Source organism: Lissotriton vulgaris, chromosome 6 (genome assembly GCF_964263255.1).
Source record: "Lissotriton vulgaris chromosome 6, aLisVul1.2, whole genome shotgun sequence".
In the NCBI taxonomy this organism is placed as follows: Eukaryota; Metazoa; Chordata; class Amphibia; order Caudata; family Salamandridae; genus Lissotriton; species Lissotriton vulgaris.
Window position 1 is genome coordinate 1,267,433,027 of NC_141694.1, and position 24,669 is coordinate 1,267,457,695.

Genomic DNA, 24,669 nt, shown 5'->3' on the forward strand with positions numbered 1-24,669 from the left:
GTAATTATGTTCTGGGCTCTGAATACATGAAAGCGACCCCCTATGAAATTTACTGTGGGAACTGGGTTGTAACCTTTTGTTTGTCATGTTATCTTATGACGAAAAACTGTATAAAAGGAGCGATCCACAGATACAATTTGAAGCAGTCTCCGTGAACATACATGCTATGTACTTCTCGTGACTTCTGTGTTCCCTGCAGTAAATAAATCTCGAATCTTTGACGCCGAAGGAAGTGTCCCGTGTCTCTGTCATTTATACGCCGGAACAGGTAACCCACGAAGGTTTCAGGTGTTATCCCTGGCACCGCTGGGTCTTAGAAAAACCCAGTCCTTCAACACGTGCACAGCTGTCCAGCCGTGTTCTCTAATACCCTCCTAATTCACATCAGGTCTACCCAAATATTCGTGTCGACACCCAACAGCTAGAAGCTCCAAAGGAAAGCAGCTCTCAGTAGGAAGGGATGCCCATATTCCCCTTGATGGCTGGAACTAGCTCCCACGCAATATTTGTTCCATTGATTATATGTTCTATACAGTGCTTAATTTGAGCTGGTGGTTTCTGGTGCTCAGCACCAGCGCTTAATCATTAACATTGCTTTTCAGGAGCACTGGTTAAGGACACATTTATTTATGGTAGGCACAGGTAGATTAAGTAATTTGTCTAGAATTACAGGATGTCGATCTGACGTCGATATTCAAACCTGGCTCCCTAGCTCCAAGAAGTCGACAGTGCTGGCCATTACGCCACATGCTCTACCGCTTTCCTGGTTAATAGTTTGTTCTGTTTTAGGCGGTACCAACAGGGCAAATGAGCCCGGCACTTTTGTTGTTCTTTTTTTGTTACAAATTACTCACTGGTTTTATGTAGCGCCAACACTCCACCTTACAGACACTTCAAAGCACTCGGAAACACGGTATGTATGTGGGTATGCCGTAGACAGTGGAGTCCTCGAGAAAGGCAGACACACACTCCTCCACCCCCACACCATGTGCCCAGAACAGAATCATGGTCCTGCAAAACGTGCTCTGCATCATGCAGACTGCATGTACAGGAACTGGTCCTGTAGCAAGTGTCATCATGTGAAGCCTGAGGACAGAGAAGACGTTTGGATCTGCAGCCCATGTATACATGGAGAAGTGTGGCTCAATGGTTAGAGCGGCAGACCCTGATGCAAAGGTCTAGCCTGGGACCAGGGTTCAATTCTCCGCCTCGACGGGTCTTGGGCTCAAAATTCCACGGACCTGATTATTCTCGGGTCTTGGGCTCAAAATTCCATGGACCTGATAATTCTCGCCTCGGTGCCTATTCCAATCATGGAGTCCCACTCTGCAACTCTGGGCAATAACTTGCTTAATCTCCACAACGGCCCCCACAACGCTAAGGATGCCTGGCCTCCACCTTGGGGGTGCCCAGGAGTGGACGCCTCACAGAGAAAGCCAGGACGGGTTCCACAGCGGTATTCGTACAAGCGACTTGAGACCCTTGCGGGTGAGTAGTGCGCTATACAAGTATCAATTTACATTTTTTTTAACATTTATGTCATAGAGGAGCTTCTACTGAACATACGTGTGTATTTTTGCATTTGGTTAATATGTACTTGTGGGCGGCGAGGAGAGGCGCATGGGCTGACATGTGAGGGTCAGAGGGAGGAGCCATGCACGAGGGCAGATGCTGTTTGGGATCCTGAAGGAGGCCTCCTGGAAGAGAGGCGCCGAACACCGAGGCTGCGGAGATGAGAAGGGGGCGCAGGAGAAGAAGTGAATGATCCGCAGCAGGCCTCGAAGCGCTGGGGTACACAGAGCAACACAGAACCAGTGTGCGCCCAAGATCACAAGGAGGGCTTCAAGCGTACGCCGGGCAGGTCCTCCTACTGCTGGCGAGATGGCTGTTGGTGGGGGGCTCCGGCCCTTTTATGGCTTGCAGTCCACGGCAGGGCTTGGGTGAAACGGTCTCGAGGGAGGGAGCCCGTGCCCCTAATCATTCTCTTCTGTTCTATAGTCGGGTGAAGATACTCTACTTATTTGGTTAAACAAGTAGCAGTTTTAGGCTGGAATACATGTTCTTGGTAATATCACAACCAACAGTAAAATTAAATTCACAAGGGGCTCTCCTCCGAAAACATGAATCCTTGGTCCACCTTTTCTGTGGAGATATTGCTAACAATAATCTAAGGGACTGATGCAGATCTTAAAATGTTAGCACGAGAAATACTAAATGTCTGGGTCACGTCTATAGTAATCCCTTTCATGAATCGTAGGGCAAACGATTTCATGCATTTTGTTCATATTAACAATCTGACTTTATGGTGGGTTGAGTGTAGCATCAAGACTCTGTATATTTATATAATTTAACTGTCAAAGTATCCCTACTTCAGAACACTTCCAATAACAATTACTAGACACAATCTTTCATCCATGGAAATTCAAATGTGGATCAGCAGAAACAGTAGCTGAATACATGAAAAGTTCAGAAAAGGCAGACTACACTCAAAGTAAAATCTTTATTGTGCACAGCCCACAAATGCACTAGACACCCTTGTCACTCTTGTTCAGGACAGAAGGGAATAAGTATGATAAAATGGCAGCAAGATGATGAAATGTGTAACATTTCGTTTTCTGATTTATTAATCGGTGATAGAAGGTGGTTCTGACACTATGGGCCGCTCATATTTTTTGCTTTTTGGGCACCTACGAGCCTCATAAGTTGGGACTCACCCACAGTGAACTCAGGATGTAAGAGACTGCATGAGGATTTTACTGGTGTCCACCTGGCTTGACCAGGCGACTGCGCAGCATCTGGAGTAAGGGACACCGGACTGGTTACATGCAAACACATGTGTACATGCGTGTGCACACGTGTAGGGGCTTCACAGGGGAGGACTCACCCCTTCATAAGGCCTCCAGATTCCAGACACGCCCTAAAGTCCACTGTAGCGGAGGTGAAATGGAGTATTCTGCAGAGTCCAAAGTCATATTGGTACTGCTTTTGGGTCATCCAGAAATGTCACATTTCTCTGAGTCAGTCATAACCAGGGCCAGGCTGAGGGCTGACCTCAGCTGGATGGATTGATAACCCTTCTTGCACAAGCTAAGGCCTCCTCTCCACGAAGAGAAGATGGGTGGGGCTACAGGCTCATCCATCAGCAGCTATCACTGGGTGCCAGGCACCAGGCTTCACCAAGGAGGCAATGCAGCAAGGGGGTAAGGGGTATTTTTACAGAGACCATGTGGCCAGAGACCCTGGACAATGCCATTTTGAACAAACCCAGAGGCTGGATAAGAAGGAGGGAGCGGGGGAGGGAAGTGATGTGTCGCTTTTTGATAGGACAAACAGAGACTTCCTGCTAGCCCTCTACTCAACTTTAAAAAAGTGCTTGCACAGGGAGAGAAGCTCTCTCTGGGGTGTGGTCTGCTGAGGCAGAAGGTGCTGGAGCATGGCAATGGGCAGTTGGAAGGAGGAACCCCTTGACTGCCTCGAGGGCCCTAAACGTGCTATGATAAGAGCCCAGGACCGGTGCGCAGAAGCAGGGGCCTTTGCGCAGGGAGAAGGGAGGCCAAGATGGAGAGCCAGCTGAAAGGCTGGCGCAGGTAGCCCATGAAGACCGGACCCTACTGAATCCCCCCCTCTCAGAGACCCAGAGGGCGAAGGAGATTGTTCCCAGTGGGTGGGGCTGGTCAAGAGGAGCGGGAGCAGATGAACGTGAAGGAAATCGGACTCCAGGGGGCCGAGATATGCCCCCCAGAAGGTGAGCGACCTTTGACCTTTGGCCCTCTGAGGACGGAGCGTGTGGGGCTCCTCTGCTGGTTTAGAGAATGCCCCCAGGGTGGGTCAGGCTCCAGGGGCTGCCCCCACAAGCGAGTAAAGTCAGGGAACGCCGTCGCGCTCCCCGAGAAACAGCCCAAGAGGGGTGCCAGGAGCCCTTCTTGGCCCCCGCTGGAACTGAAAGCAGAGAGCGCCATCAGCCTCCCTGGGAGGAGGTTTTTAGGGGCCCGGGACCCCATCTCTGGGCCCGATGCAAAGCCGGGGAGCGCCGTTGCGCTCCCCGTGAATAATTCCCCACGAGGGGCCAGGAGCACACCCTGGTCCCTGCTGAAGCCGGAGGTAGGGGAGTGGAGTACCCACCCACTCAGAGAAAAAGGCGGGGAGTGCCGTTGTGCTCCCTGTGAAGATCACAAAAGGGACCCGGGATCCCAACTCCGGGCCCGCTGTGCACCCGAAGAGAGCAGAGGGCGCTGTTGCGCCCCCTGCGCTGAGGACCCTGGGGGCCTGGGACCCCATCCCCGGGCCCCGGAGTGTGCATGGAGTTTGGGGGGAGTGCTGTCGCACTCCCCAATGGCTGCTAGAAAGAGGTGGCAGTGCCGTCGCACTCCCCCAGGGTCCCCGGCTCCGGCGCAAATTTTCGTGTCTGCCTGCCAGAGCGGGCAGACCAGAAAGGTGAGGCCGGCTCCCTCGGCAGCACGCAAGGGTGCTGGCTGCACTGGGAGCAGGCGGGGGCAGCCGGGGGTGGACTCCCTGGGCTACCCTTCAACAGCATGGTGATGCAGCGGCCCGGGTGGAACCGGACCCCCTACGAGAGGAAGAGCGGACGGGGGTGGGCTCCCTTGGCCGCACCAAAGACCTTCTTTTAGGAGGATTGATGTTCACATGTTTAATGTGAAGTACAGGATAAAAGTAATGTCATAAGCAAAGTGGGGTTATGTTAATATACAGTACAGGATAAAAGTGATGTCATAAGCAAAGTGGGGTTATGTTGTCAGACATTCCTGCTAGGGTGTCTGGCTGTATATGTGTAATCCTGTCATTTCATCTGTGATGCCTTTAGGGTCATGTTATTGTAATGCATTCTAATGATACCCAAATGTGATACGTGCTATCATCCTAAAGTGATGCCTAAACATGTATTCTTGCTGCTGCGCTTAGGTGAAGAACCCAGACTGCTAGCCCTTAAGATATAGAGGTGGATACTTCAGGGTCAGTAGGAAATGAGCAGTCAGGGTTGTGTGTCATCAAGACAGTGTTACCTAATTTAAATGCTTGTTGAGATACTGGGGGGGTCGACAATAGGATGGTGCCAGTGCCCATGGCCCTCGCTCCAGGTTATGTTCAACTAACTGCATTGGGGGCAAGATGATATGCATACATGGGAGTGGTCGTACTAGACCCCACCCACCCAGCAGAAGGGGTGGAGATGTTATGCAATGTCACAAAGTTATTCCAACAGCTTATGTATATTCGTAAATTGGTGCATAGTATTGAGTAGTGAGTCTGTTTAATAAATGTACTCTTACTTTTATAAAGCAAAGTAATGACTGGACAATCAATTATTGAGTGTTATTTTTGCGCACCTGCAAATGGCAATTACTAACCCACACCTTCTCCCGTGAATAAACCTCAGACTGCTCTGCAACGCTACCCTCTGAGAGTCCGGCGCTACAATTGGGTGTTTGGTTCCCAGTGAAGGACAAATGTAGGCATGTTATTTGTGCAGGCCTCACAGATGCTGCCTCGTTTTCCAACAACCGGGCTCCCAGAATTTGAACATCAGAATCTCAATCACAACACTACAACTAACATTTTTTTCAGTCAAATCGACTTAAACAGAGAACGGGATACCTGTGAGCGAGGAATTGCAGTGTTCAGGTTTTAATGATGTCACACAAGAGAATGACAATCAGGTCCAGTAAAAGTATCTTCGAAGCCAGAAGCAAAATGGCAATTTACCAGTTGGGAGCTAATTTTCCACATCCCCATGGGTATTATTGAGGCTGTATTGAGGCTGTAGGTTGTATTCTTACTCTGTCTTGTAGGTATCTGGAGTGCCATCATTTACATCTTGCAATTTTTCTGATGCCCTGTATACTGCATCATCATCATCAAGCTGGATATCGTTCCCTTTTGAATCCAGTTAATTCCTGTGATCATGTATTCCTGTGCAGAATCGAGAGCTGCCGGGTGAAGGTAGGAGTGCCCGCATTGGCAGCATGTGGGATGAGAAGGGCACGAGAAAAGAGAGTTCAATGATCCTTGCAAGAGGGAAGGGGCACCGCCGGTGATATGAGAGCGGGGAGACCCTGCGAGCCGGCACTTCCCAGGAGCACAGGCAAAGATCAGTAGAGCCGGGATCCCCAAAATAAAGGAAAATGAGCCTGGAGATCTTGGGGGTTCGAGCCAGGAGACTGACAGAGGAGCACAGGCACCAGGGAGCAGGATTCGGGAGCCACTGCGGAGTCCACTGAGGAGCAAGCCCTGGGTGGAGAAACAGTGAGTATAGTCCGCAGTGACCCAGGCACACTGACTAGGAAATGGCACTGAGGGAGAGGTACTGAGCGCTGTCACTGAGCAATAGTGGTCAGGCGTAAGCACGTAAACACAAACCACAGCACCACCAGTTGCTGTTTGCTTTTTGCCTGAACTTCTTGTATTGCCCTGCTTCACATTAATGTTTTATTTAGAATTAATATTTCCCATAACGATTATGATACACTTTTGTTGACTGCATTTATTTGTGAACTTTTTATAGAGCTGTACTAGAAGCTAAAATGCACCTGGGCATTTTTCAGTCCATTTCAGAAGTGAAATCCTGAAAATTTGACAAACCATTGGGCTGCATAGCTTTACAGCGCTCCACTAACTATAGCCGCTATCATACAAGCTGTAATTGTCTGCATTTTCAGACCACTGACATTTTTTTATATTCTATCCTTTTGAGACCTCTAGAGCAGTGGTGGGTTGCTTTGTGCACTTGCAGTCTCACGCAGAGCCAGTTACAGATGGAATTCCCTATCAGCACTAGTGCAGCAGTTTAAGATCCTAGAGTTTCTGGTTGCTCAAATAGGTGCAATTTCTGATATTTATATGTTTCCCTCATGCTCATTGCTTGATTTTTACTTGGGAGAAACTGTCACTCATAGTCAGTAAATATCACTCATAATTACACTGAATTTATGAAAATGTCACACATAGCAATCTGAAACCTTAGCAGCTACACACAGTGCAGTGTGCACTCCTGCCTCTGCTCTGCGGAGAAAAAGCACAACTGCCATTGGTGAGGTGACCTCTCACTCATGAATGGCAGTGGTGCTTTTTACCCTCACAGATAGACAGAGGTGCTGCGGTGCAGTAGTTGGGTTGTATTTAATGGTGTGTGTGCCTCACACACGCACAACTAAATTCAACCCAAGTTACCATACCAGTCCACCCAGCTACTGCACCGTGCGTGCGCAGAGAATGGGTGCCGTGCAGCCGGTGCGTGCAGGCTACGGCCAGTGTATACTTACTTTCGGCACCACACCCACTGTCTACCACCACCACCCCTTGTGACCAGGCAGACACTGAGGCACCTGACCTGCCTTAATTGTAGGCATAATGACTGGATAACCTGGTGCTCTTTAAGGTGGTCATGTACTATTTACTGTGCTTTAAAAGTGAATAAAATTAAATTTGTAATGTAAAATGTGCAACATTTTCTTAGGGGGGGGGGGACCCACTCAAACCCCCCTAGTAGTGGTTGGGCTCGCTTGCTACGCACCTGATGGGGGCTGCTCTGGAAAAATTTGCCAGGAATGCTTCAGTTCCCAGTCCGTCCCTGGCTATAGCAGACCTGTGTTCATTCATTGTAGTACTGGGACACCACAAGAGAGGAGGAAGGAAGTCTTGCAACCACAAAAGAGCTGAACATGAATTTGAAGAATTTATTTTATTTTATAGAAGTTCTCGTATTGGGTAATCTCTTGCCTTGGACCTTGTGAGATGGAGCTAGGGTTTGCTGATAGGTAAGTGTGTGTACAACAGGAGAGTCTCTAGATGATGAAGGAGGACCCTGGCTGAGCTGTGCGCAGTCTGAGACTGCAATAGTCTGGGTCCTGTAGCTCACAGGATGGACTGCGGAACCTTGCTGTGGCTGAAATCACAGAGGGCAGCAGTGGCATCAGCAGCGGCAGAGCCACTGGAAGAAGGAGCTGTGAGTCAGGGGCGGCCAGGCCAGATCCGGGGTTTCAGTGCTTAGCCTGACTTTGGTCTCGCATTTGCGATAGTTTAAACTATTAGCATTGTAAATGCCAATGCCTTTTATTTAGGTTTTAAAAACCAAAACATGAAAAAAGGCATTGTGATTTACAATGCCAATAGCTCAAACTCGCGAAAAAAGCAAGACCTATTGCATTGCAAATGCTTGTTTTTAGAAGGCTGTTGCACAAGGGTAGGGGTACAAGAGTTCCTGTCCCTTTAAATAAGTGCCAGTTGGACACACAGGTGCACGTTTATCAAGGCGTCTATGTTTTGTTCTCTCGTTTAAATTCTTTCTTCCATTCCTCGTCCTTCATATTCACTCTCTTCCTGCTTATTCTTATTTCCTTTCATTTCATGACACACTTATCTGGTTTTACTTAATTATACAGTGTTTTAATATTGGATATTGGTATTTATTGAATTACTTTACATGCATAAGATATTGTTGCCCATCCCTATTTTAGTAATGTGAACTGTTAGAGCTAATTTTATTTATTGATTCATCTACTTATGTTGTTGAATTGTATTATGCCTGTGATTTCCTTTCTACCAATGCCTAAAATTGAATTCAAGTTTTAAACTTAAAAAAGTAAGACTAAATGCTAATTTAAATTTACAATGCACTGGCCAACATTATTTTCATACTTAACTCTTGTTGTGTAATGTTTTCCTTTACTCTTTTCACTTTCTGTAAAGCAGTTTTTAACTTTTAAAAATAACATATTTTATATCGCCTATTAATGACACGGGTAGAGATCGAGCTTTCAAAGAGAAATGCCAGGTTCACATAGGACATTAGGATACTCTGAAAAGCATTCCAACAGGTACTTGAATCGAAAAGGGAAGGCTGGATGATCTGACAAATTCTACTCAAACCATCCTTCGCTCAATATGTGTCCCTCCTCTTTGAAAAAAAATGCATGAAGTAATCGGCAGTGGGATCAGCGGCGGCTCCTCGCCCCACTGCTCTCTGAGAAGTTCAAAAGGAAAATAACAATTATATTAATGGAATGTTATTATGATTGTATTTTTCCGTACTGGCTCAGTTGCTTTTCATTCTAGGAGCGAGGCGGGGCTGGGCTGGTCAGAGCAGGGGGAGAAATGGTGGGCACTCTTTAACCTCTTCCATGCTTGTGACGGAACCGCTCCGTCACAAGCCACGGGTGAGCTGTGCTTGTGACGGAACGGTTCCGTCACGGGCCGCTCGCCGCGCCTGCGCGGCGCTGATTACGCGCCTGCGCTGACGCTTTAATGGGCGGGCGGGTTCGTGACAGAACCGTTCCGTCACAAGCACAGCTCACCCGCGAGCCGCGACGGAGCGGTTCCGTCACTAGTATGGAGCCGCCGCGCGGCCGCCCCACCCCCTTAGCGCTGCGGCGGAATAGCCGCTGCAGCGAAGGGGTTAAGTGCACATAACGGTTGGGCCAGCCATCTTGGGCAGACCAAACTGTCACGTGCACTTAGCATTTCTCCACCCAGTTGTATTGCACAGCCGGGTGGAGAACATGCACAGGCTCCCACTTCCTGTCTGCGCACCAAACCAGGCGACTCAGACCAATCACAATACTGCAGTCATGCTGATGACAGCAGCATCGTAATTGGCTAAGGGAGTCTTGAAGTCTATGTGATTCTGTGCTGCCGGAAGTCAGAAGAGAAGAGGACGGAAGAGAGGCTGCAGCCATACACAGGTAAGTGCTATATCATTTTTTCAATTCCTTCCCCCTCACTCCTGCCAAACCAGCCCCGTCCGGTAGCAGCCGCCACTGAGTAGGATAGTCACTGAGATATTTCACAAGGAAATGTGGATTGTAAGTGCTTGATTTCATTTAAAAAGGAATACATTGGTGAGCAGTGTAATAGTGGTATTCTGAAAGGGGCTGATGACTTTAGACAACTCTAACCCCCAAAGGGAGAAAGATTACTGAAGGGCCTTTTGACAGAGTTCTGAAAATTCCTCTGAAGGTGTCAAACAACCCTAAGGCAATATCCTGGATCTCATCCCGGAGGAAGATCAATTCTAGGGGAGGACTCAATAGCTGGAGCACTCGGGACACTGATATTATAGACTCCTACAAGATAAGATATCACATGCACATGGAGGTTATCATGCACCATTTCAAGCTTGACGATGATCATGGCACCCTTCTCATATTATTTATTTGCTTTTCATCAGTGAATGCAGAATAACTGACTCTGACTAAATAACAAAAAATGGATATTGTGTCCCTGAGCAATATTATTTCAGCCCCCTTCGCTGTACCTGAGCCTGATGAACTGGGTGCCCCACCAATTCCCAGTAGATAAAGTACACAATTTTGCTGTCATCTTTGTTGGAGAGCTTTAATATGCTCCCAGGTAAATGACCTCTCCAAAGCACCATAACACAATATATGTCAGCTGAACGATGTCCGTGGTCATGTCACTCCCAAATTCTAACAACAACCTACAAACTCCCCAGGGGCGTAACACAGGCCCCCCGCAGACCACTCAGTGCGGGGGGGGGGGGGGGCGTGCTCCAGGGGCCCCTAGCACGGGCCCCCTTCGCAGCAACACAGTGAGCAACCACTTAATGCACTGCTCTGGTGTTTGAACAGTTTAATATACATCATCTGCCAACAGGTGGTTCCGGTCGCTCCGACCGGCCAGGCTGCCTCTGTTGAGCTCTCACTAGGGCAATGCAACAATGTTAATTTCCCGCCCGAGCCAGAAAATAAAGTCATAACCTGGGCGGTGCGAGCGGGCGGAAGTTATGTTTGAAAGTTTCGATTTTGAAGCCGCCAATACTCGCACCGCCGCCTGTGCCTCTCATCTTGGTGTCCTGCTGTAACTGACCGGACCAGGCTACTTAAACGGACTGTTTCTCACTTCTGTGCTTATGGCCTGGGCTGTGCTATTGTCTAAGATGGGTGTAATCATTCCCTCTTTATTGGTCCGCTGACCCGACAATCACCCCAGCCCCACTTTGTGCCGATTCTGAGTCTGATCCTGGATGTACGCCCCTCTCTTTCCCTGGCTTCTATTCTGTGTGGCAGACAATCCGAGGCTCTCTCTGCGCTGGCGTGATTTGCGAGTTTCAAACCACCTTTCCACCAATTTCTCCGAGCGACAAACAAGCGCAGGGAGCAGAAATACAAGCAAGGGGGCAGGTAGGCAACAGGACTGGTAGGCAAGCCCTGACACAGGCAGGGGAAAAACAGCGGACAGGAAAGACAAGCAGTGGTGCAGGACAAGGAAAACATTCAGTGGAATAGTGCTTCTGGTAGGGCTGCGGGTAAACTTATGTTTACACGGTAATCTGTAAGCACAAAAAAATGCCGTGCCATGGGCACAAGGAAAAAAAACAAATAATCGGAGCAGCGGAACAAGCACTGTCTGGCATAGGGGACAACATTGATCACATGTTGAGGCAGCAGGGAAACTATTATGCTGCAAAGGTAAATTAAACGGACGTTTTCTAGGACACTCATACACAGCCACAGCACTTGTGAAATAAAAAAGGCCAGCAACCACACTGCCAGACAGTCAGCCACCCTTCAAAGGGGTGTGTTCAGAAAAGGATGCCAGCCACATTAATTTGGAATAGCTGGCCACACAAACAAAGTCTGTCTCCGGAAGACTCGGCCCATCAAGGTCAGGTAAGCTTCAGTCATCTTAGATGTAATGGTATTTTATCTATAGTGTGAACACATTAGCCAAGCAGTGCACACCTCCTGTTTGCTGGCTTGTATCGTAGTGCCAGAGGGCTGCAGCTATTATGTCTCATTTACCACTTACTTCATGGCAATGTCATTTTTAGTTAAACGTCATGTTAGTTAGGCACAATTACATACATTGCCAAATGTTGGGATAGGAATAACCACGTAGTGTGCAGAGAATCCACTTGGCTAGGAAATAAGTCTGTGCTTTACAAAACCGATGTTGAAATGGAACCGAGTCTACATTCAGTGTGCTGATTCACATGTGCTCAAGAGGCCGCACACAATTAAAAGAGGGGAGGAGGTTTTCTTGGAAGGAAGATTTTATAGTGTTGGCTTTGCTGTGCAGCGTCATGTTATCTCCCTCATATAATTACCAAACCTTGCCCGCAGCTTAAATGAGGGACTCTCTATCTTGGAAATCAGTGGAGTTAACGGGCAGCACCTTTCTTTTTCCTTGAGGCACCAACATCTCCCACGCCCCGAAGTATAGATCATATGACCAGTCAGTGTGTGGGTTAATTTCATTTGGCTGTTTGTGGCTAGTGCAACATGTAATACTGTTTATTTCCCTCATAATGTAACAAAGATTACTTGCCTAGCTGCATGCAGTCTTTTCTATACATTGCAAAAACTATAGAGCATGTTCAAAACTGCTTTTATTTGCAAATGTGGGCCAATTTTAATTTTCTAGTTTGTTAAAGGGTGAGCACTTTTAGTCTGCTGCCCAGGTTCGTTTTCTGTCACAGTGACGCCCTGGAGTGGGGGGGTGTTTCTTTTCCAGTCTGGCTGACAGACACAAGTGAGCTCTTTGATAGTTGAGGACTGGGCTGTCTGCAGCTCTTCATCCTACATTACCCTACTACGCCACCATTCTTTTTTTTAGCCTTATTGTACTGAGAGCCCGAGGCATGCTTTTCTTAATCTCAGTATATTTTCAGACGGACTGGCCTCCATAATTTACTTGGTGCCTGCTACATAGTGTTGATCCACTATTGATATCTTGTCAGGCTAAGCTAGTGGCTCACAGCCCCCTGCAAACTTCCTTCTAATGTGTCTTCATTGCCATTAAAGGCTTTGCCGCAATTGTTTTACAGTATGGTCATCTTATAAAGAGGTTATAGGTTAGTGAGATTTCATTTCAGGAGTTTTCTATTAGTTTCAAGATATCTTTAGAGCTTCTCATTCTTCAAAATATTGTAATTTCTGATATCTAGCTCTTTCAATGCATATCTTTCCATTGTTTTAATTGAGAGAAAGTGTCACTCTAAGTGTCATACATTTGGCAGCTGAATGTTACTCCTAAGTACATTGAAACCATTGAAATGTTACACCGAAGCAATCGCAAAACTTGGCAGCTATGACACACTGTGCGCATCAGAAATGAAGAGGCTGAACATTGTGCAGTGCCTCAGAAAGGAATGTGTGCTGTTGTATAAATAAGAACCATGAAATTCAAGAAAACTATGTTGTGCACTGGTGCTTTGCATCAATGTTAGGATTTTAGTTTCCCGCTGCTCAAATGGGTGTAATTGCTGATACTTATATGTTTCCCTCGTCTTCATTGCCTGATTTTGCTCGCGTGAAAGTGTCACTTATAGTGGTTGAATGTCACTCATAATTTCACTAAAATTATGAAAATGTCACACTTAAGCAATCTGAAAACTTTGCAGCTATGATTATACTGTATTTTAGCAGGGCACTTTGTAAAAACTGATGGCGCATAATTCAGGAAACAGTGATAATTAGATGTGCGATTTCCACTGGGGGTGGCTAGTGCGCGCCGCGTCTCCGCAGTCTTCACCCTTAGGGTGGCCCATTCTATGGTGGGGCTGGTCATTTTCATGCGCATGCCACTTGGCGCAATTTAAAATGCGCTTGAGGTGTGAGGTGGCTGAGAGGGACCGTGCGGCGCAGGACGGACTGGTGCGGCCTTAATTTAATTATTGCCAATGCTATCCTTGCCGGTCATAGGTAATTGTCCAACCCATAATTTCATTGGTTTAAAAGGTTTTCCGTTTTATCTATAATGCAATGTTATCTGTTTTTTATGGTTTGTGTTCGGGCATGATCATTACCTGCTGGCTGCCTTTGGATTGTCTTCTGATCTCGTATTAAAACCGATGGAAGCTTGGCCACAGCCTAGAAACTCACGGCTGTGCTCGTTGTTTGGTGAAGGAATAATCTTCACCAGGTTTTAAATGTTTTTCATTGCGAGAGAGGGTTTTGGTGAGGAAATAAGGAATTTAAAAGGAAACACATTGCGAGGCGTTTCCTGTGGCTGGTGAGGCATTTTTCTGTGCCTGATAGCTTACCTGGAGGGAGCCCATGCGACTACACCCCCGACAAAGAGTTAAACGCTTAGAGAAGTAACACAACATTATTGGCACATACTTCAAACATCAAATACAAATGGAAAGCATTTTACAGGGCTTCTACATCTGCGTGAATTATCCCTGATTAGCAATTAGAAGACACGTAGAGCAGGAAGTTATTCTACGAATAAAGCAATACGAACTTGTTTACAGATACTATTTAGTATCATGAAGAAGTTATAATGTGCGATGTGGCCTTTTCCCCCAAAATGTGGGTACAGCGCAGTGTGTGCTTTCAGGCATATGCCTTCCTGTACTGCTTGGTCTCATCTAGCCCTGTATAGTTAAGCTTCACATGCAGTGCTTAATTTGAGATCAATTAGGTGCCAGGGCCCTTGCCAGAAGGCTACTACAACTTAAACTATCCACTGTTGCTGCCAATGACAGTACCAAGACAACGACTAACCCTCGCACTTTTGCAGGTATTACAATTCATACTATTCCCTGCCCCCAAAGCTCAAAGAATGGCTTGTGTGGCAGTTATTAATCATTGTTAACGTATATTGAATTAATGGCCGGCTGATGTTGTGGTCATCTCTATTTCAGCCACCTGCTCTGCCATGGGGCAGGCGGTAATACGTGCAGGTGCTGACAATTTAGTTCTGGTGCAGAGCACCGGAACCCACAGGCTCAAATTAAGCATTGGATTCGATTTTTTGTTTTTCACAGAAGAGTGGACATTTAAGGGCTCATTATCAGTTGCTTATACGTATTCAGTAGGGATAATTGAGAAACACATAGTATGCCCTTTGAGTACACCAATGGAAATGGGGTGACAGCTCTGGCTAGTGTGAAATCACTAAGCAAGTGATTCGATTAATTAGATTATCTGGGTAGGATTAATGTTCATATTTGACCCTTCCCCATTTGCTACACAGCATGGGAGGAGCATTAAGACAGACAAGGCGCAAGTTTATTTTCTGCTGTCGTAAAACACAGTGTCGTGGAGTAGAGTGGGCTGTTATGGAGTGGCGTAGAGTAATGGAGTTGTGTAGAGTAGAGTTGAGTGGAGTTTTATTGAGTTGCATAGGGTGGACTAGCATAGTGTTGTGGATTGTCATGGAGGTAGTAGAGTGTCGCAGATTGGAAGGGTGTAGACTGTATTAGAGTGTCATATAGTTGAGTATTGTAGAGTGAAACAGAGTGTCATAGAGTGGAGTGGCATTGAGTGTTGTGGAGTGGTGTAGAGCAGAGTGGAGTGGCATAGAGTGTGTTGAGTGGAGTAAAGTGTTATAGAGTGGTGTAGAGCGGAGTAGATGGATGTAGAGTAGAGTGGCACAAAGAGGAGTAGTGTAGCAGAATGAAATGGCGTAGAGTGGAGTAGTGTCGTAGAGTAGAGTTGCATAGTGGCATGGAGTGTAGTGGCGTAGAGTAGTGGAGTAGACTGGAGTGTAGTGTAGAATATAATGGAGTAAAATGGCATGAAGTGGCGTAGAGGGAGTAGCATAGTGTCGTAGAGTGGAGTAGCGTCGCAGAGTGGCATACAGTGGATTAGAGCATCATAGAGTGGAGTGTTGTAGAGTGGCCTAGAATGCAGTGGCATAAAGTACAGTGGTGAAGAGTAGACTGGCATAGAGTGCAGTGGCTGTGAGTGCATTTGTTTTGAGTCATTTGCATACAGTGAAGTGGCGTAGAGAAGAGTGGTGTAGAGTGGTGCAGTGTAGAGAAGTGCAGAACAGAGTGGACTGGTGCAGAGTAGACTGCAGTGCATAGATTGGAATGGCGTAGAGTGGAATGGCGTATAGTGGAATTCCACAAGTAGTGTCATAGAGTGACATAGAGTGGAGAAGAGCGTCAAAGAGTGGAGTGTTGCAGAGTGGAGTAAAGTGGCCTAGACTGAAGTGGTATTAAGTACAGTGGTACAGCGTAGATTGACATAGAGTGGATTTGTTTTGAATAAAGTTGGATAGACTTCATTGACGCAGAGTGCATTGGTGCAGTGGTGTAGAGTAGAGTGACGCAGATTAGAGTAGTGCAGAGTAGACTGCAGTAGAGTAGAGTGCAGTGGCATAGAATAGAGTGGCGTAGAGTTCGGGCTATCAGCGCAGTAGTTGTAGCACGCAGCTGCAGCATGGGTGCACCAGTTGCCTCATATCAGTCCTTTGGCTAGGCGGCCTGCCTCATAAATTAAATGGTGCGCTTCTGAGCCTCTCAATAGTGAAGATGAGTTGGCCCTCATGTTTACCAGCCCAGCATCATCGTCTTTGTTGTAGCACACTCTGATGACCAAGTTATAGATAGAGCTCCACTACTATAGGCGCAGCAATTACATGTTATGTTACGGTTTTTATGTTTATATACTGAATTCTATGGAAATATGGTCCACAGCCCAAATATCATGTCTGTGCTTAGTTAGATGTAAGCAAATGTTCTATTTAATGTGTTGTGTGGGACGATTGTGTGTGTTCCATGCTATTGAAAAGTGCTCTTCTGGGCCACATTGCAGCTAGCTGTATAGTATATCTGCGCTATGTGGGGTGTATGCAAGGTCTGTCCAGTGCATTCTGTTTGATGCTTGTGTGTGTTTTAAACTACTTGCAATTCTCTTGGGAGCTGTGTGCCATCCAGCTATATGGTATTTCTGAGCTTTGTGCTATATAAGCTCTACCCATTGTGCACTATTTCATGTCTGCTTGTGATGTACATTATCGAAACGTGTTGGGTGCTACAGTGCACACCACAGTCAGCTGTACACTCTTACTGAGGTACACAGTCAACATACCTTTGTAAACTGGTTACAAAGGCTTAGGTTTTTCTGGTTCCAGTACCCCTTGGGCCCCCACTCTGCCTATTCCTTGCATTTGAAATTTACATTTACTGCTGTATTGTGAGACTGCATTACATGAAAAGAAATATAAAGTAGGGTTGCCAAAAGAAAAATGCCAGCCATGTTTTTAAAGAGCCTGGAAAGACCTTGTCTTGGCACTAAATGGGGTTATAAATAAAAAAAAAAGTAGGTATTCATTTGTAATGTGACTTTTCTGTCTTTGTTGTCTTTAATTATCAGTCATGGATCTCATCATTCAGGCAGCCCTAGAACACAATAAAAGTACTTTCGATTTAAATTTGCCATTCGAAGTATGCACAGATAAGTGCTGAAAATACAGCTTTAGGTGACTGCTTATTTTTATCGGTGAGGCAAAGTGGTAGGTGGTAGTCCGGGCCGCTGGGGGGCCCCCTCCATGTACTTTGCAGGGGGGCCCCCTGAAGTTTCGTTACGCCCCCCCTAAACCACGACCAGTCACCCTCAAAGATTCAGAGGCTTGAATGTTATGCATCTTGCTTGCTGTGTGGCCTAAAATTACATAATCACATCACAATGGCATCGGGTGGTTTACAAAATTTGGTGTTCTCATAGTAACATGCCAGGAACAGTCAGAGATTTCCTGCTGAAATCTAGCTTTCCCAGCTTGGATCGCTTTAATGGAGCTGCTCTCATGCAGGCCTTAAACAGTGGCACTTCAAGAACAATAGCATGCAACTCTGGTGTTTGAGACAATGTCATGTTTATATAAATGTTCTCTCTCAAGAGTGGGAGTATGCTCATACTACAGGAGACCTAATTGCCTGAGACAAAACCAAATCGTAGCCATATGAGTTGTGGTCCCACAGGGCAGGCTGCAACTTCTAAACATACAACTGGAGCTTTAGAGAGAATTTCGGCCTGGGACACATTCTTTGAAACATGTTGTATAATAAAAATTCAGAGCATGGATTATTAGCTGATCACATTTTAAATTATTTATTTGATTTTTTCAATTTGTCAAAGATGTTAAGCTACTGAGATATATAAATTGACTAGCAGCCCGTCTCGACGTTGTCCGGGTATGAATTGCTGCCGGCCAGTAGTATATTGTTTTGTCGGATTTCATTTTGATAGCATTTCTTATCTGTGACAGGCCTGTGAAACGCTCCGATTCACAGTGCACTGCTGGTGCACTTAAGAGTGCGCGTTCAGTAGTGTGTGAACTCGAGTTTCCCTACATTATTTTTCCTTGCAATATTATATAGCGCAAACTCGACAACATGGCATGAGCACAATTTACATTACAGAAGAACACAGTCATTTGTGGTAGGCACGGGGAGACAAAGCGATTTGCCTGGAATCTCAGGATGTTGAGCTGATGTCGAGATTCGAACGTAGCTCCCCAGCTCTAAAGTTCGCAATTCTAGAACTTGTGGCGGGAGGTGTGTCTAAAAGTGTATGTCGGTGCAGGGCCATCAATGAGAGAGACCTGTGCATTTTTCAAATCGGTGGTGAAAAAATATGATTATGTTGCTGGAGATGTGGGCCGCCGTACCACCAATGTACTTACTGGGGGAGGGTAAACACCCATTATTCCGCAACTTTCTTTCCGCATACCATCACTCCGCATACTTTCATTACGAAAGTACCATGACTCCGCAATGCGATTATAACGCATGGCATTACATTTTATATGCTTTTACCACGCATACATTTACAACGAAATTCGTTGTAAATGCATGAATGGTAAAAGCATGTTTTTTTAATGTTTGGATGAGGTTAGTATGGGTATAGGGGTATATGTTTTGGGGTACTGAGGGATATGTATTGGGGTGTTTGGGTATTTTAAGCGTTCAGATAGTTTTGGGTTATGGGGTACAGGGGTAGTTTTAGGGTTTAGGGATAGGTATGGGTTTTGGGGTACAGGGGTATTTTTAGGGTTCAGGGCTAGGTTTGGGTTTTGGGGTATAGGGGTATTTTTATGGTTCAGGGGTAGGTTTGGGTTTTGGGGTACAGGGGTATTTTAAGGGTTCAGGGCTAGGTTTGGGTTTTGGGGTACAGTGGTATTTTTAGGGTTCAGGGGTAGGTTTGGGTTTTGGGGTACAGGGGTACTTTAGGGTTCAGGGGTAGGTTTGGGTTTTGGGGTACAGGGTTATTTTTATGGTTCAGGGTTAGGTTTGGGTTTTGGGGTACAGGGGTATTTTTAGGGTTCAGGGGTAGGTTTGGGTTTTGGGGTATGGGGTATTTTAAGGGTTCAGGGCTAGGTTTGGGTTTTGGGGTACAGGGGTATTTTAGGGTTCAGGGGTAGGTTTGGGTTTTGGGGTACAGGGGTATTTTTAGGGTTCAGGGCTAGGTTTGGGTTTTGGGGTACAGGGGTATTTTTAGGGTTCAGGGGTAGGTTTGGGTTTAGAGGTACAGGGGTATTTATAGGGTTCAGGGCTAGGTTTGGGTTTTGGGGTACAGGGGTATTTTTAGGATTTAGGGATAGGTTTGGGTTTTGAGGTACAGGGTATATTTATAGGGTTAAGATGGGTTAGTGTTTAAGGGTGTTGGGGTATTTTAAGGAGTAAGGGTGGGTTATGAATATGGGGTGCAGGGGTATTTAAAGGGAGCAGGGTGGACACCCGGAGCTGGAATGTACAGAACCTGGGAAGAAAAAACAATGAAATATTGGGCACAACGCTCGCTTTTTTCCCGTAATCCTGCGCCCCGCACATGCCCACGCCCCAGTACACACCCACAGCACACGATATGAGACATGGCATGAAGGGCGGAACGTACCACACGCCCCAGCATTTGTCACGCCCCCAGCACAACGCAGACACGCCCACAAGGGACTACTTTGCTGGCACGGTTCTTTTACCTTTTAAATGTATATGGTAGGCATCTGCATAACCTATGTCCTTCTGCTGCAACTGCCCTTTCCAACGCTGTATTAGGTGTTGTGATTGGTGCTGTGGTTCCTGAGATTACCCGCCTCAAAGGTTTGGGCTCTCTCTTTATTATATTAGTATAGATAAAGAGTCAGTGCTAGAGATTATCTTGAGGAAATAGTGGGAAATTTCCTTGTACTAGGACAATAACAATTACTTGTTTTATACCCCCACACCTCTGTGTGTAAGTGCTGCACATAAAGGATGTAATTATAGGATGTATGCTACTCAATTTACAGATCTCAAAATGATAGATGGCTGAGTCAAATTCATACCTTCCTGCTTAAAGAAAGAAAAATTAGACTGGTTTGCCTGCCTGTGTTTCCCAATCCCACCACAGACTCCAAACTGCCTCCGAGGGGCCCGGATGACTAAATGAAACAGTTTAGATTTGTGTAAAAATACGAAGAGCTTCATAAAAGTGTGTTACTGTTGAGCTGTGAAGCAGAATGGGGGTTGCTTCCGGCCCAATAGGTCACCTAGACACTGAGATATTGAGCAGTTCTGGGTCACACTCAACCTTTGACTTGTTATTCACTGCCACCTCAACCTTTCTTTCAGTTTTGCATGTCTGCAGACATTAGCACATGCAGCATGACATTGATGAGAGGTTGGGGAAGAGGACTGCCAAAGATGCCAAACATAGGGGCAGAGAAAGAAAACAAATAGGGAAACATGGAATGAAGTACAAATTTAAACAGAGGAAAAAGCATTGTGAGATAAAGGAAGGATAGGAAGAGGAAAACTGGGTAAGAAGGGGAAAAGGATTAGAGTAGAGAAGAATGGAAGGATAAAAAGAAACGGAAGCAGAAAGAAGAATTAAAATAGAAATAAACAAGTAACAAAGGAAAGAAAAACAATGAAAAAATATAAAGAACTAGGGAGGTAAAGAATAAGAATGAGAGATGGGAAAAAGAAGGTGATAAGAAAGAAAGAGTGAACATAAGAAGAAGGAAAGGAAAGAAGGAAAAAAGAGAACAAATTAAAGAGATGGAGAAAAGTCAAAGAAGGAGAAAAGCACAGAAAGGAAAAAGCATGAAGGATGAAAGATCAGAAGATAGAAAAACAAAAATAATGGAGAAGACACTAATAAGATTGAGAGAAAAGGAAGGGACGTAAGAAAGAAGAAGAAAGAAAGAGTTGTAGGAAAATGATTGAGAAGAAACAAGAAAGAACTATTATAATTGAAAATAGACATAGAAACCAGAAAAGTGAGAAACAAGAAAAAAGGTGAGAGAAAAAGATAGGAAGAAGAGAAACACAAAGAAAATGAAACAAGGAAATATGGAGATGTAAGAGAACACACAAAACAAAGAATGAAAGGAATTGAAAAAGAAGCAAATAAGGAGAGGAAGACAAAGATGGAAGAATGAAACAGACAAAAAAGGGATTGGGGGACAAATTGAAAGAATCCAAAACATATCTTAATAGAATGTAAGAGAAAAGGAAATGGAACAAAAGCAATTATAAAAGAAAACACAAGAAAATTATAACGTGAAAGAAAGGCAAACAAAGAAAAAAGATAAGATGGAATGGAATGGGAGATGGAAAAGTAAAGAACTAAAGAAAGATCAAGATGGAAGGGACGGGCAAATGAAAAATTATGGAATTTAAAAAAAAATGGAGAAGCCCAATTAGAATTGGGAACAAAGGGGGGCATGGTCTGGCCACGATCGATGATGGCGGCCTGATCTGTGGGCTCCGTTCCGGGATGGGCCCTGGAGGGAGACTGCGGCCTTCTTGAAACAACTAGTGCCGCGCCTTTGACGTCATTTGGGGGCCATGAACACCCACTGCTAACAAGCTGCAACCTGGCACCGCAGAAGACCGTAGTTAAGAGTATGCCAGCGGAAATGGTTAAACGCGTTGGGCCTTGAGGCAAACAGGAAGCCTCGGTAACGCGTAATCGGATGACCCCCCCATCAGCTACTACAGCAGAGCTCCAGGGGCTGCAGGACCACGGCGCATCAAGCTTGAGGATGCGAACACGTCATATCGAATGCGACAAGGAGCGAGAGAACCCGAACACGTCATTCTCCACCGCGAGTGAGAGCGTGAGGACGCGAACACGTCATATCAAACGCGACAAGGTGAGAGAGAACCCGAACACGTCATATCCAACGCGACAGGGAGCGAGAGACCGTGAACACATCATTTTGGACGCGCCATCGACATCCGGCGGAAGTAAGGTGAAGCTCGAGAACTCGGGCTGAGACACCAAGGCGACTGAGTACTGCGATGAGACAAATTGCATTGTTGAGCCTAAGTGGGTTAATGAAAACAACAGCACCACAAAGGAAAGTAATCCAGCACACCATTGAGAGCATGCTTAGGTTGGAGGGGCAGTTCCAATGCAACCACCCAATGGCATGGTTGTACAATGCGAAGCTGGCCAAAATGTTAGCGCTGGACCTTCTCCCTTTTTCATTTGTGGAAGGGGTGGGTTTCCTTGAATTTGTGTCAGCCATCTGCCCTAAATGGAAGGTTCCCAGCCGGTCCTATTTTGCAAGAATTGGTGTTCCGGCACTACATCATGATGTGCTGGAATTGGTTGGACAAGCTTTGCAGCAGAGTGCTGTTCACAATATCCACCTTACAACAGGCATGTGGACCAGTTGCCAAGCCACAGATTACATGTGCAACACTGCACACTGGGTCTCTTTTGTGGGGTTTAGAGATAAGCTATCGGAAAGAGGTGCTGTTGACACAGCTGAGATTTTTAAAGCTACTCGGAAACATGCAACTGTAGCCATGTTCGCCATGGAGAAATCTCATTCTGCAGTAAACATTTTGGAAGAGTTTCGCAGCAAGGTTTTTGAATGGCTGCGCCCAAGAGGGCTTAGAATTGGTTGTGTTGCCACAGATAATGGCAGTAAAGTACTTAAGGCCATGCACCTTGGTTCCTATTTCAGGGTTCCGTGTTTGGCGCACTGTATAAGCATTATAGTTCAAGACTTTCTGAAAAAAGAACCCATAGTCAGCAACTTACTGACCACCTGCCGAACAATATGCACTCATTTCAGCCATTCTTTTAAAGCTCAGAAGCAGCTGAGGATCATTCAACATGAATATAACATGCCAGTCAAAGCACTCATCCAGGAGGTGGCAACATGTTGGAACTCAACGTATTACATGCTTGATCATCTGTTTGAGCAGTACAGGCCACTCAGTGAATATGTCATGCAAAGACTGGATGCTACTGTGAAAGGCATGACCCTTCAGATGGACCAATGGTGCTTAGTTAAATGCCTGACTGACATGCTTCGTCCTTTTGAGGTCTTCACACGTGAAGTCATCAAGGAGGACTGTACAATGTGCCAAGCTATCCCATTATTGCAAATGCTAGAGCATCAGCTGAAGAAGGTAACTGAATCATACAAAGGTGTAGAGGAACAAAAAGAAGCCTATGACTTGGTGGAGAGTTTAGCCCATCGCTTAGCTGAAAATACAAGTGTGCAAAATAAGATTTTGTCACAAGAACATAACATTTCTGCCACAATTCTGGCTCCACGGGCAATATTGGCACTGAAGACATTCATTCTTTTTCAGAGATGGATGTTGCCAGCTACAAAACTTGGATAGCTGAGGCAGCGAGTAAGTTGGAAATGAACGGCTGCTAATAAAAAGCCAGCCAGATCAACCCAAAAGAAGTACTGCAGCAGGGCATGCAGCATCAAGTGCAACATCGGAGGCAGAGGGCAGTGCGTTTGGCTCACAACACGCACCATCACTATCGACAACAGCAACAACAACTGGATCATTAGGCCCAGTAGAATCGTTACACGATTGGCATTTACAGTTAGGCATTGGTAAGCACAGTACTGATGCATGGAGAAAAGAGCCTGAAAAAAGGTTAGCAGCAGCACCCCTGAACATTGAGTGGATGGTCCAGGCCTATCTGGACGACTCAACAGAGATGTATATTGATCAAAACCCATTGCAGTATTGGTATAGGAAAAGGGCTGAATGGCCACTGCTCAGCAGGCTGGCGATAAGCTATCTGGCTTGCCCTGTCGCAAGTGTCTCTTCCAAACGTGTTTTCAGTGCTGCTGGTTCCATTGTAACAGTGAGAAGGACCAGTCTCTTGCCCAAAAACGTGGAGAGGATAACAATGATCAAAAGGAATCAGCACTTCATACCATCGAATTACACAATACATGAAGCAAGGGAGGAAGATGAGGACAGCGGCTCAGGTGACGGAAGTAGTGTGTTATATGATTACCTACTACTGGCTGAACCCCCAGAGTTTGAGGACGAGCTACACTTCCCTGACAATTAGGCTTGCACTTACTGTCTTCCTCCCTTATTTTACTTTATTTGTGTGTCTGTCTTTGCGGTTACAAACTTTGAATCACAACAAATCCATCACCATTGTCTTCTACTCTTTTTATTTCAATATACAAGTTTCATGTGTCTGCATTTCACAGTACAGTCCTCCCAATCCAGCTCTTCCAGCCCATCCTCCTGAAATCTCCCTAAATCCATTGCCCTCAAGACAGATGATGATTGGATGATGCAAAATAGAAGAAAAAATAAAATCTTTCTGAGTCCCGCCAAAAGAAGTGGAACATGATGACTACTATAGCTATCCTCCTGCTTGTGTTTTTGTTGTTTATTTGTTGTGCATGAAGTGAAGTCAAAGTGTACTATTAGTCTTACTGTAAACACTAAAGAGTGACTCAAGTCAATAATATTTCTACTCTTGTTGTGTAATAACAAAATTGTGCTTCAACTGCAGGCCGATCTTCACAGTCAGTCAATACAAGTATCGGAGATGATTGATGGAATAATAAGTCAGGAGGATGTTTCATCAGTGGCATAAAAGGTAAACACGTCAACAACAACCACAGCAGACCTAAATGTCTGTGTAGAAATGGAGTCGAGTGTAGTGGTGGGATGACTGTGATACATTG